This window comes from Gorilla gorilla, chromosome 12, assembly GCF_029281585.2.
Source record: "Gorilla gorilla gorilla isolate KB3781 chromosome 12, NHGRI_mGorGor1-v2.1_pri, whole genome shotgun sequence".
Classification (NCBI taxonomy): Eukaryota; Metazoa; Chordata; class Mammalia; order Primates; family Hominidae; genus Gorilla; species Gorilla gorilla.
In genome coordinates, this window is record NC_073236.2 from 107,099,382 (window position 1) to 107,116,107 (window position 16,726).

The following is a 16,726-nucleotide window of genomic DNA, read 5'->3' on the forward strand; positions in this document are numbered from 1 at the left end:
AGAGCTATCTCACCATCATCAAAGACAATGACAATGAAAAACCTTATGAGACTTGTTAAGAGTATCACCTTTAAGCTTTTGAAAAACAAAATAAAATTCAATCCTAAAGCACTCTCTAGGATCTCATGGTGACTACCTCTCTGATGTCCCTTCAAAAGCTTCTGGAGAGGGTTCTTCTTTCATTCAAAGGGCCCCATGTTTGGTGCTTGGCTCTTCTCACCTGGAACATTCTCTCTGAATGATTGGATCCACACCTATAGCTTCATAGATATTGCTGAGTTGGCTTCACTAGTGCCTATGCAGCTCCAGCCAGATTCCCCTCTGGAGCTCCAGGACTGTGCACCTCAATACCTACCAGACAGGTTACACCGACATCCCTCTCCATCTATCCAAAGTGAAACATAGATCTCAAATTGCTCTTCTTCCTGTAATCTCTAGCTGAGCCTATCCACACAGTTCCCAAAGCCAATAACCTGAGCATCAACCTAGATTATCTCCCACTTCTGCCACAACTACTAATTTGATTTTCAACATTCCTAATGTTGATCTGTTTGATTTTCAACCTTCCCAATGTTTTCAACATTCCTAATGTCCTATTTAGGACAACATTGAAAACAACATTGTTGAAAACAATCCTAAATACAGCTTCTCCTACCTTAGTTCAGGCCTCATTAACTTCCATCTGGGCTGCTATAATAACCTTCTAACTCCGCTTAAAGAGGTCCTAGCCCCTCCTAATTACTAAATGATAAACCGTTAATGCATTTGCATTAGGCATGCGAAGTATCTAGCAAGTATCTCTTCTCTTTCCAACTACCTCAGGTTGGCTCACCATTTTTTTTTTTTTTTTGAGATAGAGTCTTACTCTGTTGCCCAGGCTGGAGTGCAGTGGTATGATCTCAGCACCACAACTTCCGCCTCCCAGGCTCAAGTGATTCTCCTGCCTCAGCCTCCCAAGTAGCTGGGACTACAGGTGAGCGCCACCATGCCTGGCTAATTTTTGTATTTTTAGTAGAGATGGGGTTTCACTATATTGGCCAGGCTGGTCTTGAACTCCTGACCTCGTGACCCTCCCGCCTTGGCCTCCCAAAGTGCTGGGATTACAGGCATGAGCCACTGCGCCCGGCCTAACTTCTTGGCTATCTTATTATCATCAGTCAGCCTTTACACATTCTATCCCAGATGCTTTGAATGCTGACAGATGGATTAAACTGCAGTCTGCACCAGGTTATATTATAAAAAGGCACATCTGTCATATCTACATTAGGCTGTGTATCTGAAGGCACAGAACACACAACTGCAATCTTCCACTCCTTTGATGGTGGGACAGCAAAAGAACCAGCTTGAGGAAAGTACTGTAACACCATGCTAGTCAGTGCAGTCCATGGACCGACAGCACAGGCATCAGAGCTTGTTAGAAACGCAGAATCCTGGATAAAAATGCTGATCCATCTTGGACCAAGATTCTGCATTTCCAACAAGCTCCCAGGTGATGCTGATGTTGACGGTCTGCAGGGCACACTTCGAGAAGCAAGGCTCCAAGAGACAGCTGCCCACATCTTCATTTTTACCGCGAACTGCAGGGAGAGGATGGCATTTTATCATTTTGTATCACCAGTGTTTAATATAGTGCCTGGCATATTGCAATTGCACTGACTCAATAAATAATTGTGCCTGAAAGACTGAATGAATACAACTCTTTCAGAAAGCGTAGCTGAGAGAAATGCAACCAGTGTGAGATCTTGCTGTCTCCTCCTAGAACATTCTGATCCGTGCATGAGATGTGGCTGAGGAGTAGGGGCTCCTCTGGAACATGGATACTTTTAGGAATGTGAACTCAGATTCATGGTCCTAATTATATACAGTGATAAAAGAAGACAGAAAATTCAGTTGTGATTTTTTCTTGTTTTGACAAGGTACATCATCTCTGTCTGTAAATTCACATTACAATCCCACATGTGTACTTTTGACTCTGAAAGTAATGAAATTCATATTACAATCCCACTGGTGTTTTAAATCTGAAAGTAACAATGCAGAAGAAACAGTCTGAATGTGTACTGCTTGTTTCAAGTGATCATTCTATAAGCATGTCAGGTATTAACATGTTTTGAAAAAGATGGTCTATTAAAATAGTTACTAACATGTACAAATGAAACACACTAATGAGTGATGCTTTGCTTCTTCTGGAATCCCACAGTTGGCTCAACATCCTATCCCTTCACTTTAGCCTACTGGGGCGACGATGTGGGGAGAGACAGCTTTTAGTGTTCTTGCCAATAAAAATGAAGAGCTGTAGTCCTGGCATTAAGGAGGGAAAAAGTTGGTCAAGTGCATTTGTGCCTCCTCTGTGTATGTGTGTGTGTTTGCAGGGGCATGAAGGGAACTGCAGAAGGGCAAGGAGGTGAAGCATCTGTCTGTTGTGGGGGGCAGACAGGGGATGGAACTGTAGGTAGGGCAGATACTGAATGCCTCTGCCCAGTTCATATGCAGATACCACCAGAAGAGAGAGGAGGGAGGCAATAACCAATTTGTTTCACGCTCCCCATCTGCATGTTCAATGGCCAGTGAAATAGCTGGGCCTGGAGCTTAATAAAGAGTTCCACACTGGAGGAATAGATAACGAGAGTCATTGAGGGTCATGGCAGATATTGCCTAAAGAGACTGTGTTGGGCAAGAATAAGGCTGAGGATAGAATCTTAAAGAACACAACATTTAAGAAGAGGGCAAGTAGGTTGGCATAGTGGCTCACGCCTGTAATCCCAGCACTTTGGGAGGCAGAGTTGGGCGGATCACCTGAGGTTGGGAATTCAAGACCAGCCTGGCCAACGTGGTGAAACCCTGTCTCCACTAAAAATACAAAAAAATTAGCAGGGTGTGGTGGTGGGTACCTGTAATCCCAGCTATTTGGGAGGCTGAGGCAGGAGAATCACTTGAACCCAGGAGGTGGAGGTTGCAGTGAGCTGAGATTGCACCACTGCATGCCATCCTGGATAACAAGAGCGAAACTCTGTCTCCAAAAAAAAAAAAAAAGAGGGCAAGTAGAGAACTCACTCATCGAACTGAAAAGGAGTGGCCAGAAAGGTAAGAAAGTGATGTCATGGAAACCAAGGAAGGAGAAAGTTACAAGGAAAGTCGATCTACAAAGGATTAGGAATGGAAGATTCACTTGGATTTGGCAATCATTAAGGGTGAGTGACCATAATCCAGAACCAAAGCCAGAACAAGGAAGGCAGGAGAGATCATGATTTCAGACAAGAGGCTTAAAAAGAAAGAAAAAACATAAAAACCAAGACGATTATTAACATCACAAAAAATGAAGAGAAACCCCCCATAATCATAGTATCCTATAATACTAATTTTCAATATCCTTTGCATAGGCATTTAATGTATTTGTTTAACCAAAATTGTTAACATAAATATATTAGGATGATGAGAAAGAGAAGTAGTGGAAGTGCCGGTATGACAGTTCTCATTTATTATAAAAAGATAAGAAGAAGTCAACAAATAATGCCTCATTTTGTTTAATTAAAAAATAGCAGGAATATAATAACTATTAATATGAAATATGGAAATGTGCAAGTAGCAGAAGAGACGCTAAAGGGTTTCTCCTTTTTTGGGAGAAGGATTTTGAAGAGTAAGGAGGGGTAAAGAAGGAAATTGGTATACTTTGTAATGAGACTTTTACTATTATTTGGCTTGTAAAACTATATATCTGTTATTTTAATATACATTTAAAAACAGAGAAAAAGCAGACATAAATACATTTAAAGATTGGCAAAGAAGAAGAAAAAAATGATGACACACATGAATATTCATTTATTAGACTTGCCTTTAATGTCCCATAGTGGTGATTACCTTGAGGGTATTTGGGGGTAGTGGTGACTAAAAGAAGGAAGGGAGGGTTTGGGGAATATGGGGAGTGCTGGTAATGCTCTGACTCACCTGGTTACACAGGTGTTTTCTCTTCACGAAAAAAAAATTCTTATGTTTACTTATGATTTGTATACTTTTCTGTATGTACACTACATTTCAATAAAAATTAATTTAAAATTATTCCCTGTACTTAAGAAAACCTCGTAAAGTGAAGTAAAAATATGTAGTGTTATTTAAGTACATTAATAAATGAAGCTAATATTCAATCTTAAAAAGTGGTTCTAGAGTGATATCAATTTTTTTTTTCTTCGAGACAAAGTCTTGCTCTCGGTCAAGTTGGAGTGCAGTGGCGCGATCTTGGCTCACTGCAACCTCCGCCTCTCAGTTCAAGCGATTCTCCTGCCTCAGCCTCCTGAGTAGCTGGGACTACAGGCGCATGCCACCATACCTGGCTAATTTTTTCTGTATTTTTAGTAGAGATGGGGTTTTACCGTGTTAGCCAGGATGGTCTCGATCTCCTGACCTCGTGATCTGCCTGCCTCGGCCTCTGATAGCAATTAATTTTAAAAACCATTACAGTAATTGTATAACTTACTAGCTAATATTATCATTTTTATTCCCACTAAGTCAGAAAATTCAAATGCTGGTTATCCAGACTGACTGCAAAAGCAGTAACTTTTAATGTAACATATATATAACCTTTCTTTAGAAAACAGATATTTGAGATTAAAAGGAGTAAAGAGTGTTACGATAGTACTTCTTTGATTAAATGAATCACCCATGAGTACAATTTCCTCTTGGGCAGCCTACAGATTTACCAGCACTACACTCCTTTGCCTCATCAGAAGTGAAAAAAAATTTAAATAGGTGAATGTTTTTACCCACTGTTACATGTAAATTGTTATGAGTAATTAACCTATCAGCAACAAGTCAAAACTATAAATTACTACATATGTAATAAGTGGCTCAAGAGTAGAAAATTGAAGTTTAAGATTTTAGAGGTGGAATGACTCTTGGGGAAACAGGACCCAAGATATAGCCACAGGGATGGGTTGTCACTGAAATAAAGACTAAGGCCTCTGTTATGTCCAAAGTACTGGAGATATTATCTACCTAAACACCAAGTATCAAGATCAGCTAGATCTAGAATGGAGAGGAGGATACATAGTTGCTGAAGTAGGTCACGAACATGAGGAAGGGACTAGGAGCCTGGTAAATAGCAGTAATGAGCACAGGATTTCTGTCCACTACATTACAGAACTGTTCCATCAAAGGGGCCAATATACAGGTAAGAGGCTTGAAAAGTGTGAAGCAATATAGACATATAAACTATTACAATTATCATTGATCCTCAACTACCTTACTCCGTTGGAAGTGGACAGTAACACCACATTGCTGGCTCACTCACTGTACTGCCCTGCCCATTAGCTCACTTCCATGTTTCCTTATGGTTCAAAACAGAACTCAAACAGAATTCACCACCATGGTGTCAGCCCTTGATATGTCCCTACTACTTCTGCTGTGAGCACTCGCTTTGTGCCAAGCCCTGTGCTAAGCACGTGACCTACCCAATTTCATTAAATTCTCACAATAACCCTAGGAAGCAGGTACTTTATTACCCCTACTTTACAAATAAAAAACCTGAGGCTTAAAGAGGTAAAACAAACTTTCTCATGGTTACACAGCAAGTGAGTCATGAAGCTGGATTCTGATCACCAGTGACCTGTGACTCCTGAGCCTAATTAGATAAGGATAAGGAGATGAAAACAATGAGGTAGATAACACCTCTTACATATATAGCCCTTCCTATGTGCCACATGCTCTGTGAGCACATGTAACCCACCCAGCAACCCTATGAGGATGATGCTATTTTTATGTGCATTGTGCAGATGAACAAACTGGAGCACAGAGGAGCTGAAGAACCTCTCCCAGGTCATACCTAGGGAAAGCAGGCTTCAGGCTTGAATCTGAATTCAGTCGGAGTCCTGGATCCTGTTATCAAGCATTTGCTACATCAATTTACAAAGCACAGTTCCTCTCTCCTCTTTCTTCCTTTCTATTAAGTTCTTTTACATTGGAAAGGTTTCTCTTTTATGAAATATGTATGCTAGTAACTTTTATCATTTCTTTGCTAAATCTCGAATCAACCAGAACCAGAATGGGTTTTGTTTTTGTAATTTTTTTTTTAAATTAGAATTTCCCCCATGTCAGAGCTAATACAAAATTTAAAAAAGAAAATTCTTATTGGGTTCATCGGCCAATCACAAACACTACTAACATTCGAATAAATTTCTTTCTAATCTTTTTATTATATGTAAGTTTTATATTATAATACTATATAAACTGTTTTATCTCCTTTTTCACTGTAACATTATGCTTATTGGGTCCATCAGCCAATCACAAACATTACTAACAGAGTAAATTTCTTTCTAATCTTTTTATTATGTGTAAGTTTTATAATATAATATTATGTAAACTGTTTTATCTTCCTTTTTCACTGTAACATTAGGCTATAGAATTTTTTTCATGTTTTCCACATACCCTTTAAGTATAGTATTTTGATAGATTCAAGATATTCCACTGGACTGATAGACCATAATCTATTTAGCAATTCCCCTGCGCTTAGATCACTAGGCTGTTTCCATGTGCTGCCACCATTATCAGTAGTAGTATAAATAAAACACTTTAGTGCATATCTTTGTGCCTAAAGACTTTTTTCTTACTGAACCTTTCCTTAGGTTAGAATTCCAGGAATGGAATTATGGAGTTAAGAGAATAAATATTTTAAGACTCGAGATAAATGAGGTATTCTCTAAAAGAGCTAAATCAAATTAGGTGCCAATGAATAGTACTGTGTATGAAAATGTCATTTAATTGCATATTGCCAGCACTGAGTATATAAAATTTTTTAATCTTTGATATTTTATTCTACAAAAGGTATATACAGCTATTATTCTGAACTATGTTTCTTTCATTATTAGTTGTTAAACTTTTCCATTTCCTTAAACATTTCTAAATGTTTATTGACTAAATATATTTCCTTTCTAAGAAATTTACATTTTTTTCTCTTTTTTTAATTGAGATGGAGTCTCGCTCTGTTGCCCAGGCTGGAGTGCAGTGGCACAATCTCGGCTCACTGGAACCTCCAATGCCAGAGTTCAAGCGATTCTCATGCCTCAGCCTCCCGAGTAGCTGGGACTACAGATGCATGCCACCACACCTGGCTAATTCTTCGTATTTTTAGTAGAGATGGGTTTTCGCCATGTTGGCCAGGCTGGTCATTCCTGACCTCAAGTGATCCACCAGTCTTAGCCTCCCAAAGTGCTGGGATTACAGGCATGAGCCACCGTGCCCGGCCTACATTTTTTTCTTATTTTGTACTGAACTCATTTTTCCCCAATGTGAAGTGTTATTGTTAATCTTCATTATAAACGAACACAAGTTGCCAACTCCTTCTGAATCCTAACCTTGCACAACATCAACCTTGCTTGAAAAAACAGAAAATGAACGATCTGAAAAAGTACAGTAAAACATATGAGAAACCCTGGGGAGACAGAAGTGGGTTGGATCCTAATACGGTGGAGAACATAGCTCAGGTGGAAAAGTGCTAGGTGCTAAGGTTCACAGATGGGCTGAGAAAAGTGTTTATCTGTCCCTTTTTCTTCCACATCCTACTATCCATGACATTTACCATCAGCATGGAGAGACTGAAACAGCAGTGCCAGCCCAGTGCAAGGCAGGGACCATATGTGCACATCAAGGCAGAAGACCAGGCTAGGGTGGAGAGCAGACAGCAAGGGCTTGGGCAGCCTGGCCGGCGCCTAAGAGTGCCCTTCTACTTTGCCCTCCACTCACTGAGGTTAGATAACTACTCAGGAAGATGGGCACTGGAAAAGAGCAATGTCTAGTGAAGGTAAGGGAGGTTTCCTGAGGAACCAGGCCACTTGGTGGTGGTGGGAGGTGGCAGTGGCAAAGTGTATCCAATGGGTGAGCTACCCCTATGGCCCAGCCTCACCAGGAAGGTCACACGTTAGGTCCTGGGCTTTAGCCCCTCCCATCAAGTACATATTACCAGTTGAACAGACAATACCCCAGGGAAATACGAGCCAACAGGAAAAAAATTAAGACATCCAAAAGTACAACCATGATAAAATAAACAAATTGAACAGACTATGTGAAAAAGAGTTAAAGGGTCATGTGCAGAAAATCTTGTAACTTGTTTTTATAATATGTATTCTCAGGAAGGTGAGAAGAAAACCAAGGGAATAGATGAGCCCCCTTGGGTAGCAATATATATGGGGAAGAAAAATAATTGAGGACTGAACTTGAGGTTGTTCTCACAGAGAAGGGAAGACGAGGATGAGTCTGCAAAGAAGATTAGGATGCAGCAGCTGGTGTGATAAGAAGTGTGGAATTCTGGAAGCCAACAGAGAAGAAAGGAGAAAGCAATGGTGTTTAATATTGCTGGAAACCTGAGGACCAGCAACTGTCCACTGGATGTGGCAAGTCGGAACTTGACAATAGCACTCTAAGTGGACTAGGGGAGATAAAACTGCAATGGCATAAGTTCCAAAGAGGATGAGGAGAGGAAGCAGAAATAATGTGGAGAGACTCCTGTCTTGAGGGATTGACTACAAAAAGAGCACCAGAGAAATGGGGGTGATAATAGGAGAAAAGGAAGTTTTAAAAATTATTTATACACAGTTTAAAACATTGCTAACTTTTAAAAACTAGGTAACTTAAAAACTTTTAAAAACTAGGTAACTTAAAAAGTTAAAAAAATTGGTAACTTTAAAAAACTAAATAAATGCATTTAGTGATATTTTCTCCTTTGTATTGAAACAAGTTATAAAGGTAAATTTTAATCCATGATGTTTATAAGCAAAGGCCCACTTGCCTTTTCATCTGAAAATGAAATCTAACAGTCTACTCCAAAGATAATTCTTTAATCTCTGTTTTTTTTTTCCTTGGGGTTCTGGACACCCTTGCGGATCTAATGAGAGTTTTCCATCCTCTTTCTAGAATATGCATATATCCACATACACAAATTCTTTCAGGGTATGTCAGGGAATGTCATAATCTGCTGAAGACTAATAACAGAAACTTCTCACAAATCCTAATTTGTCCCACATGACCTGGGATTCCAGTCTTATCTCCCAATATTGTATATGACTAAGTTTTTGTCTCTTTTGATAAGTTTTACTAGTTTTCCATCAACTCCCTTCCTAGTCTCATCAGCTCTTTCGTCACTTCCAGATGTTCAAATCTCTGGTGGTGTTCACTAAAGGCAAGACTTTCATAGGAGTGGTTGAGGTCTTTCTGGTCTTCCCTTGGTGTAACTCTGTGCCTGTCACCTCTGCTACCACTAACAGCTCCCAGTGAGGTATTGGATCTACTCCCCTCTTCATGAACACTGCTGTTCTCAAAGCTACTGCTACAACTGTTTTCTTCCTGAAACAGAGCACAAAAGCTGTGGTGGGCTGAATAACATTCCCCCAAAATTCATGTGCACCCAGAACCTCAGAATCTGACCTGAAATAGGGTCTTTGCAATGTAACTAGTTAAGATGAGGTGTCATTCTGGACTAGGGTTGGCCTAATTCCAGTGACTTCTTCCTCAGAAGAAGGGAACACACAGAAGAGAGGAGATGAAAATGGAGGCAGTGATTGGAGTTAGGGTGCCACAGCCAAGGAACACCAGGAGCCACAAGAAGCTGGAAGAGGTGCAGAAAGACTCTTCCCTAGCATCTGCAGAGGAACATGGCCAAGTCAACACCTTGATTTCGAACTTGACTTCTGGTCTCTAGAACTCAGTGGGGAGAACAAACTTCTGTTGCTTTAAGGCAGCAAGTTTGTGGTAATTTGTTATTGTAGCCCTAGAAAACTAACATTGCATTTTTAAGCAGAAAGACTAAGACAGTTAAAACACTGAGAAAAACTCTTCCGAGGGCACTCTCCTGGCTTCTGGAAATCATTTTCTGGTTTTAGTTCAGAAAGCAATAAACATATGAATGTCACTGTCACAGCCTACCCTTACTATGGCTAGTGACCTACAGTACCCCACTCACTGGCCAGAAGTCCTTATTTTTGCACGTGAGTAAGTTTTAAATATCAAATCTCTTGATCTTTTCCTTAGAAGTATGGCTTTTTGTCATGGTAAAAAATGTTTTTTTCATCACCAAGCGAATAAAAATATTTGCCATACTTTCTTTTAGTGCTTTTATGGTGTCACATTTTCAATGATGACAATGATGATGAGAGCAGCTACATTTAAACAGTACTTGTGACCAGGCACGGTGGCTCACGTCTGTAATCCCAGCACTTTGGGAGGCCGAGGCAGGCGGATTACTTGAGGTCAGGAGTTTGAGATCATCCTGGCCAACACGGTGAAACCCCATTTCTACTAAAAAAATACAAAAATTAGCTGGGCATAGTGGCGCATGCCTGTAATCCTGGCTACCTGGGAGGCTGAGGCAGGAGAATTGCTTGAACCCAGGTGGCGAAGGTTGCAGAGAGCCGAGATTGTGCCACTGCACTCCAGCCTGGGCGACAGAGCGAGACTCTGTCTCAAAAAAATAATGATAAAAATAAAATAAAAATAAAGGATCAGGTGCAGTGGCTCACGCCTGTAATCCCAGCACTTTGGGAGGCCAAGGCGGGCAGATCATGGGGTCAGGAGTTTGAGACCAGCCTGGCCAACATGGTGAAACCCCATCTCTACTAAAAATAGAAAAAATTAGCCAGGCATGGTGGCATGCCTGGCCAGCTACTCAAGAGGCTGAGGCAGGAGAATCACTTGAACCTGGGAGGCGGAGGTTGCAGTGAGCTGAGATCATGCCATTGCACTCCAGCCTGGGTGACAGGGCGAGACTCCGTCTCAAAAAACACAAAAACAAAAAACAGCACTTGTATGTATCTGCCAGGTACTGTTCCCAGCCCTTTACATATATTAACTCATTTACTCCTCTTAATAGTCTATTAACTTATTTAATCCTCACAACAATCCTACTAGGCAGGTATCGCTATCATCCCTATTTCATGAAACTGAGGCACAAAGTGGTTAAGTAACTTGCCCAAGGCGACGCAGCCAGTGACTGGCAGAAATAGGCTGCCTAACTCCAGAGTACGTGCTCTTCCCTACAACACATTCTGCTTCTCAAGAAATTCCAATTTAAATATTTTATTTAACTGAATTTATTTTGGTTTCAAGCTTTTGGTCCTAAACATTTGGCTAGCTATTTCAATACATATTAAATATCCTATTTTTATCCCACAGATTTAAAATGCCATCATTATTACGTACTAAATTCTCATTCCTACTTGAATCTGTTTCTGAATTCTCTATTCTGTTCCATTTCATTCCTGCAGCAGATGTTAACTCTTTATATAATAAGGATATTATTAGCTTTTTATCTTTCTTATTTGTTACAAATATCTTGTCACATATTTTTTAAATGTGATCATAAAAATTCCTTCCAGCTTTTACTGCTTCAGAGTTCAAGCACTTTTATCAGTATCTACTTCCATTCCCTATTCCTAATTTTTCTATGAGATTAAAAAATATTTAGCATAGATTTAGTCTATCTGGAGTTTGTTTGGTGTATCATAAACTAATCTGGTAAACTTTTTAGACCTGGATGCTTAGAGAGATTTTTTTCCTCTACTCTTTCTCATTTTAGTAAAATACACATAACATACAATTTAGAATCTTAACCATTTTTAAATGTACAATTCATCAGTATTAAATACATTCATAATGTAGTACAACCATCACCAGCATCCATCTCCAGAACTATTTTCACCTTGTAAAACTGAAACTCTACCCCATTAAACCATAACTCTTCATTCCTCCTCTCTTCAGCCCCAACGACCATTCTACTTTCTGTGTCTATGATTTTGACTACTCTAAGTACTTCATGTAAGTGGAATCATACAGTATTTGTTTTTTCGTGACTGGTTTACTTCACTTAACATAAACCTCCTCCAGGTTCATCCATTTTGTAGCATGTGTCACAATTTCCTTCCTTTTTAAGACTAATATTCCATTGTATGTACATACCACATTTTGTGTATCCATTCATCCATAGATGGAAATTTGGGTTGCTTCCACGTTTTAGCTATGTGAATAATGCTGCTATGAATGTAAGTATACACATTTCTCTTTGAGATCCTGCTTTAAATTCTTTGGGGTATATACCCAGAAGTAAAAGTGCTGGACCATATGGTAATTCCATTTTCGATTTTTAAAGGAACTACCATACTGTTTTCCACAGCAGCTGTACTGTTTTGCATTCCCACCAACAGCGCACAAGGATTCCAATTTCTCCATGTCCTTGTCAACACTTATTATTATTATTATTATTTTTTGAGCTGGAGTCTTGCTCTGTTGCCCAGGCTGGAGTGCAGTGGTGCAATCTTGGCTCAAGGTAAGCTCCACCTCCCGGGTTCACGCCATTCTCCTGCCTCAGCCTCCCGAGTAGCTAGGACCACAGGCGCCCGCCACCACGCCTGGCTAATTTTTGTTGTATTTTTAGTAGAGACAGGGTTTCACCGTGTTAGCCAGGATGGTCTCGATCTCCTGACCTAGTGATCCACCCGCCTCGGCCTCCCAAAGTTCTGGGATTACTGGCGTGAGCCACCGCGCCCAGCCATTTTCTTTCTTTCTTTTTTTTGAGATGGAGGCGTGCTCTGTCGCCCACGCTGGAGTGCAGTGGCGCCATCTTGGCTCACTGCAAGCTCCACCTCCTGGGTCCACTCCATTCTCCTGCCTCAGTCTCCCAAAGAGCTGGGACTACAGGCGCCCGCCACCATTCATTTTTTCGTATTTTTAGTAGAGATGGGGTTTTACCGTGTTAGCCAGGATGGTCTCAATCTCCTGACCTCATGATCTGCCCGCCTTGGCCTCCCAAAGTGCTGGGATTACAGGTGTGAGCCACCGTGCCTGGTCTATTTTCTATTTTTTTTTTTTTAATTTTTTTGCTAGTAGCCATCTTAGTGGGTGTAAGGTGGTATCTCATTTGATTTGCATTTCCTTAATGATTAGTGGTGCTGCGCATCTTTTCATGTGCTTATTGTTCATTTGTTTATCTTCTCTGGAGAAATGTCTATTCAACTCCTTTGCACATTTTTTAATTGGGCTGTTTGGGGGGTTTTGTTCTCGTTGAATTTTAGAAGTCCTCTATATATTCTGGATATTATTCCCTTATCAGATATATTACTTGCAAATATTTTCTTCCATTCTGTGAGTTGCCTTTTTACTCCGTTGATACTGTTTTTGGTGCACAAAATTTTTAAATTTTCACAAAGTCCAATTTGTCTGTTTTTTCTTTTTATTGCCTGTGCTTTTGGTGTCATATCCAAGAAATCATTGCCAAATCTACCGTTATAAAGTTCTTGCCCTATGTTTACGTTTAAGAGTTTTACAGTTGTAGCTCTTAAATTTAAGTATTTGATTCATTTTGAGTTAGCATGTGTATACAGTGTTAGGTAAGGGTCCAACTTTATTCTTTTGTATGTGGATATGCAGTTTTCCCAGGACAATTTGTTGAAATTTCCCCATTGAATAGTCTTGGCACCCTTGTCAAAAATCATTTGAGTCAGGCACAGAAGCTCATGCTTGTAATTTCAGCACTTTGGGAAGCAGAGGCGGGCAGGCTGCTTGAGCCCAGGGGATGGAGATCAACCTTGGCAACATAGCAAAACGCTGTCTCCACAGGAAAAAAAAAATTGTTAGATGTGGTGGCATGCTCCTGTGGTCCTAGTTACTTAGGAAGCTGAGGCAGGAGGCCTGCTTGAGCCCTGGAGTTCAATGCTGCAGTGGCAGTAAGCTATGATCATGCCACTGCACTCCAGCCTGTTCGACAGTGTGAGACACTGTCTCTTTTTTTTTTTTTTTTTTTTTTGAGACAGAGTTTCACTCTGTCTCCCAGGATGGAATGCAGTGGCACAATCTCGGCTAACTGCAACCTCTGCCTCCCAGGTTCAAGCGATTCTCCTGCCTCAGCCTCCTCAATAGCTGGGACTACAGGCGTGCACCACCATGCCCAGCTAATTTTTGTATTTTTTTGTAGAGATGGGGTTTCACCATGTTGGCCAGGCTGGTCTCGAAGTCCTGACCTCAGGTGATCTGCCCACCTCATCCTCCCAAAGTTCTGGGATTACAGGCATGAGCCACCGTGCCCAGCCGAGACACTGTCTCTTAAAAAAAGAAAAAAAAATCATTTGACCATATACACAGATTTCTGGGCTTTTAGTTCAATTCTATTGGTCTGTATGTCTGTCTTTATGCCAGTTCCACACTGTTTTGACCACTACAGTTTTGTGGTAAGTTTTGAAATCAGGAAGCATGAGTCCCCTAGCTTTGTTGTTCTTTTTAAAAGTTGTTTGGGCCATCCAGGGTCTCTTGAGATTCCATTTGAATTTTAGGATAGGTTTTTCTATTTCTGAGAAAAACCAATCCATTCAGATTTCCTATTTCTTCATGATTTAGTCTTGGTAGGCTTTGAGTTTCTAGGAATTTGTCTGTTTCATCTAGGTTATCCACTTTGTTGGCATACACTTGTTCACAATATTCTCTTACAATCTTTTTATTTCTGTAGAATCAGTAGTAATGTCCCCATTTTCATTTCTGATTTCAGTAATTTGAGTATCCTCTTTATTTTTTCACTGCAGTCTCTGGGCTGAATTCCAGACATCACTTTGGGTAGTATTGACAACTTAACAATGTTAAGTTTTTCAATCCATGAACATGAGATGTGTTTCCATTTATCTGTATCTTCTTTAATCTCTTTCATCATGTTTTCTAGTTTTTGTGGCCCAAGATTTTTACTTCCTTAGTTAACTTAATTCCAAAGTATTTTTTATGCTATTGTAAATGGAATTGTTTTCATAACTTCCTTTTGGGATTGTTCACTGTTAGTGTACAGAAATGCAGCTGATTTTTGTGTGCTGACTTTGCATCCTGCTACTATGCTGAATTCATTTATTAGTTCTAACAGCTTTTTCGTGGACTCTTTAGCATTTTCTACATACAAGATAACATCATCTGCAAACAGATAATTTTATTTCTTACCAATTTGGATGTCTTTTACTTCTTTTTCTTGTATAATTGCTCTGCCTTGAACTTTCAGTGCTGTGATGAACAGAAGTGAAAGCAAGCATCCTTGAATTGTTTCCGATCTTAGAAAAGAAGCTTTCAGGCTGGGAGCAGTGGCTCACACCTATAATCCCAGCACTTTGGAAGGTCAAGGTGGGTGGATCACCTAAGGTCAGAAGTTCAAGACCAGCCTGGCCAACATGGTGAAACCCCACCTCTACTAAAAAAAAAAAATAATAATAATAATAATACAAAAATTAGCCGGGCATGGTGACATGTGCCTGTAGTCCCAGCTACTTGGGAGGCTAACACAGGAGAATTACTTGAGCCTGGGAGGTGGAGGTTGCAGTGAGCGGAGATCATGCCACTGCACTCCAGCCTGGGCGACAGAGCAACACTTTGTCTCAAAATAAATAAATAAATAAATAAATAAGAAAAGAAGCTTTCAGTCTTTCACCATTAAGTATGATGTTTGCTGTGGGTTTTTCATATCTGGCTTTTATTATGTCGAGGCTGCTTCCTTCTATTCCTAGCTTGTTCAGTGCTTTTTAAATCAGGAATGTGTGCTGAATTTTTTCAAATGCTTTTTCAACATTAATTGAGATAATCAGGTGAGATTTTTTTTCCCCTCATTCTGTTAATGTAGTATATCATATTGATCTATTTCATATGTTAAACCATCCTCAAATTCCAGGAATAGAGCCCACTTGGTTATGGTCTATAATCCTTTTAATATGCTAGTGAATCAATTTGCTAGTATTTTGTTAAGGGTTTTTGCATCAATATTCATAAGAGATTTTGGTCTGTGTGTTTTTGTTTTTTTTTTTTTTTCTTGTAGTGTCTTTGTCTGGCTTTGGTATCAGGGTAATGCTGGCCTCATAGCATGAGCCAAGAGGTGTTCCTTCCTCCTCAATTTTTTGGAAAAGTTTAAGAAAGATTGTTGTGACTTCTTTAAATGTTTGATACAATTTACCAGTGAATCCATCAGGTCCAGGGCTTTTCTTTGTTGGGAGATTTTTTATTCCTGATTCTATCTACTTACTAGTTATACATCTATTCAGATTTCTTATTTCTTTATGATTTAGTCTTGGTAGGTTTTGTGTTTCTAGGAATTTGTCTATTTCATCTAGGTTATCTACTTTGTTGACATATACTTGTTCACAATATTCTCTTACAATCTTTTTATTTCTGTAGAATCAGTAGTAATGTCCCCCATTTTCATTTCTGATTTCAGTAATCTGAATCTTCTCTTTTTTTTCCTTAGTCCATCTATCTAAAGGTTTGTCCATTTTATTAATCTTTTCAAAGACCTAATTTTTAGTTTCATTGATTTTTCTTTATTATTTTTCTACTTTCTATTTCATTTATCTCTATTCTAATATTTATTCTTATTTTCTTCCTTCTGCTAGCCTTGGGTTTAGTTTGCTCTTTAAGTTGTAAAGTTAAGTTATTGACTTGAAATATTTCTTGTGTTTTAAAGTAAGCATTTAGAGTTATAAATTTCTTCCTTAGCAATGCTTTCGCTGTGTCCTACAAGTTTTGGTATGCTGTATTTTCATTTTCATTCATCTCTAAGTATTTTCTAATTTTTCTTGTGATTTCTTTTTTGATCCATTGATTAAGAGTGTGTTGTTTATTTTCCATAATTTTGTGAATTTTCTAGTTTTACGTCTGTTATTGATTTGTAATTTCATCCAGGGGTAGTCAGAGAAGATACTTTCTATGACATCTATCTTTTTGAATCTACTGAGACTTAATT

At 39.4% G+C, this 16,726-nt stretch overlaps 1 protein-coding gene across 1 annotated transcript in view; it reads right to left on the reverse strand.

Moving 5' to 3' along the window:
• The window catches only part of TTC27 (tetratricopeptide repeat domain 27), a 194,919-nt gene that overhangs the window by 10,087 nt on the left and 168,106 nt on the right, over nt 1–16,726 (reverse strand). The window lies entirely within an intron of this gene.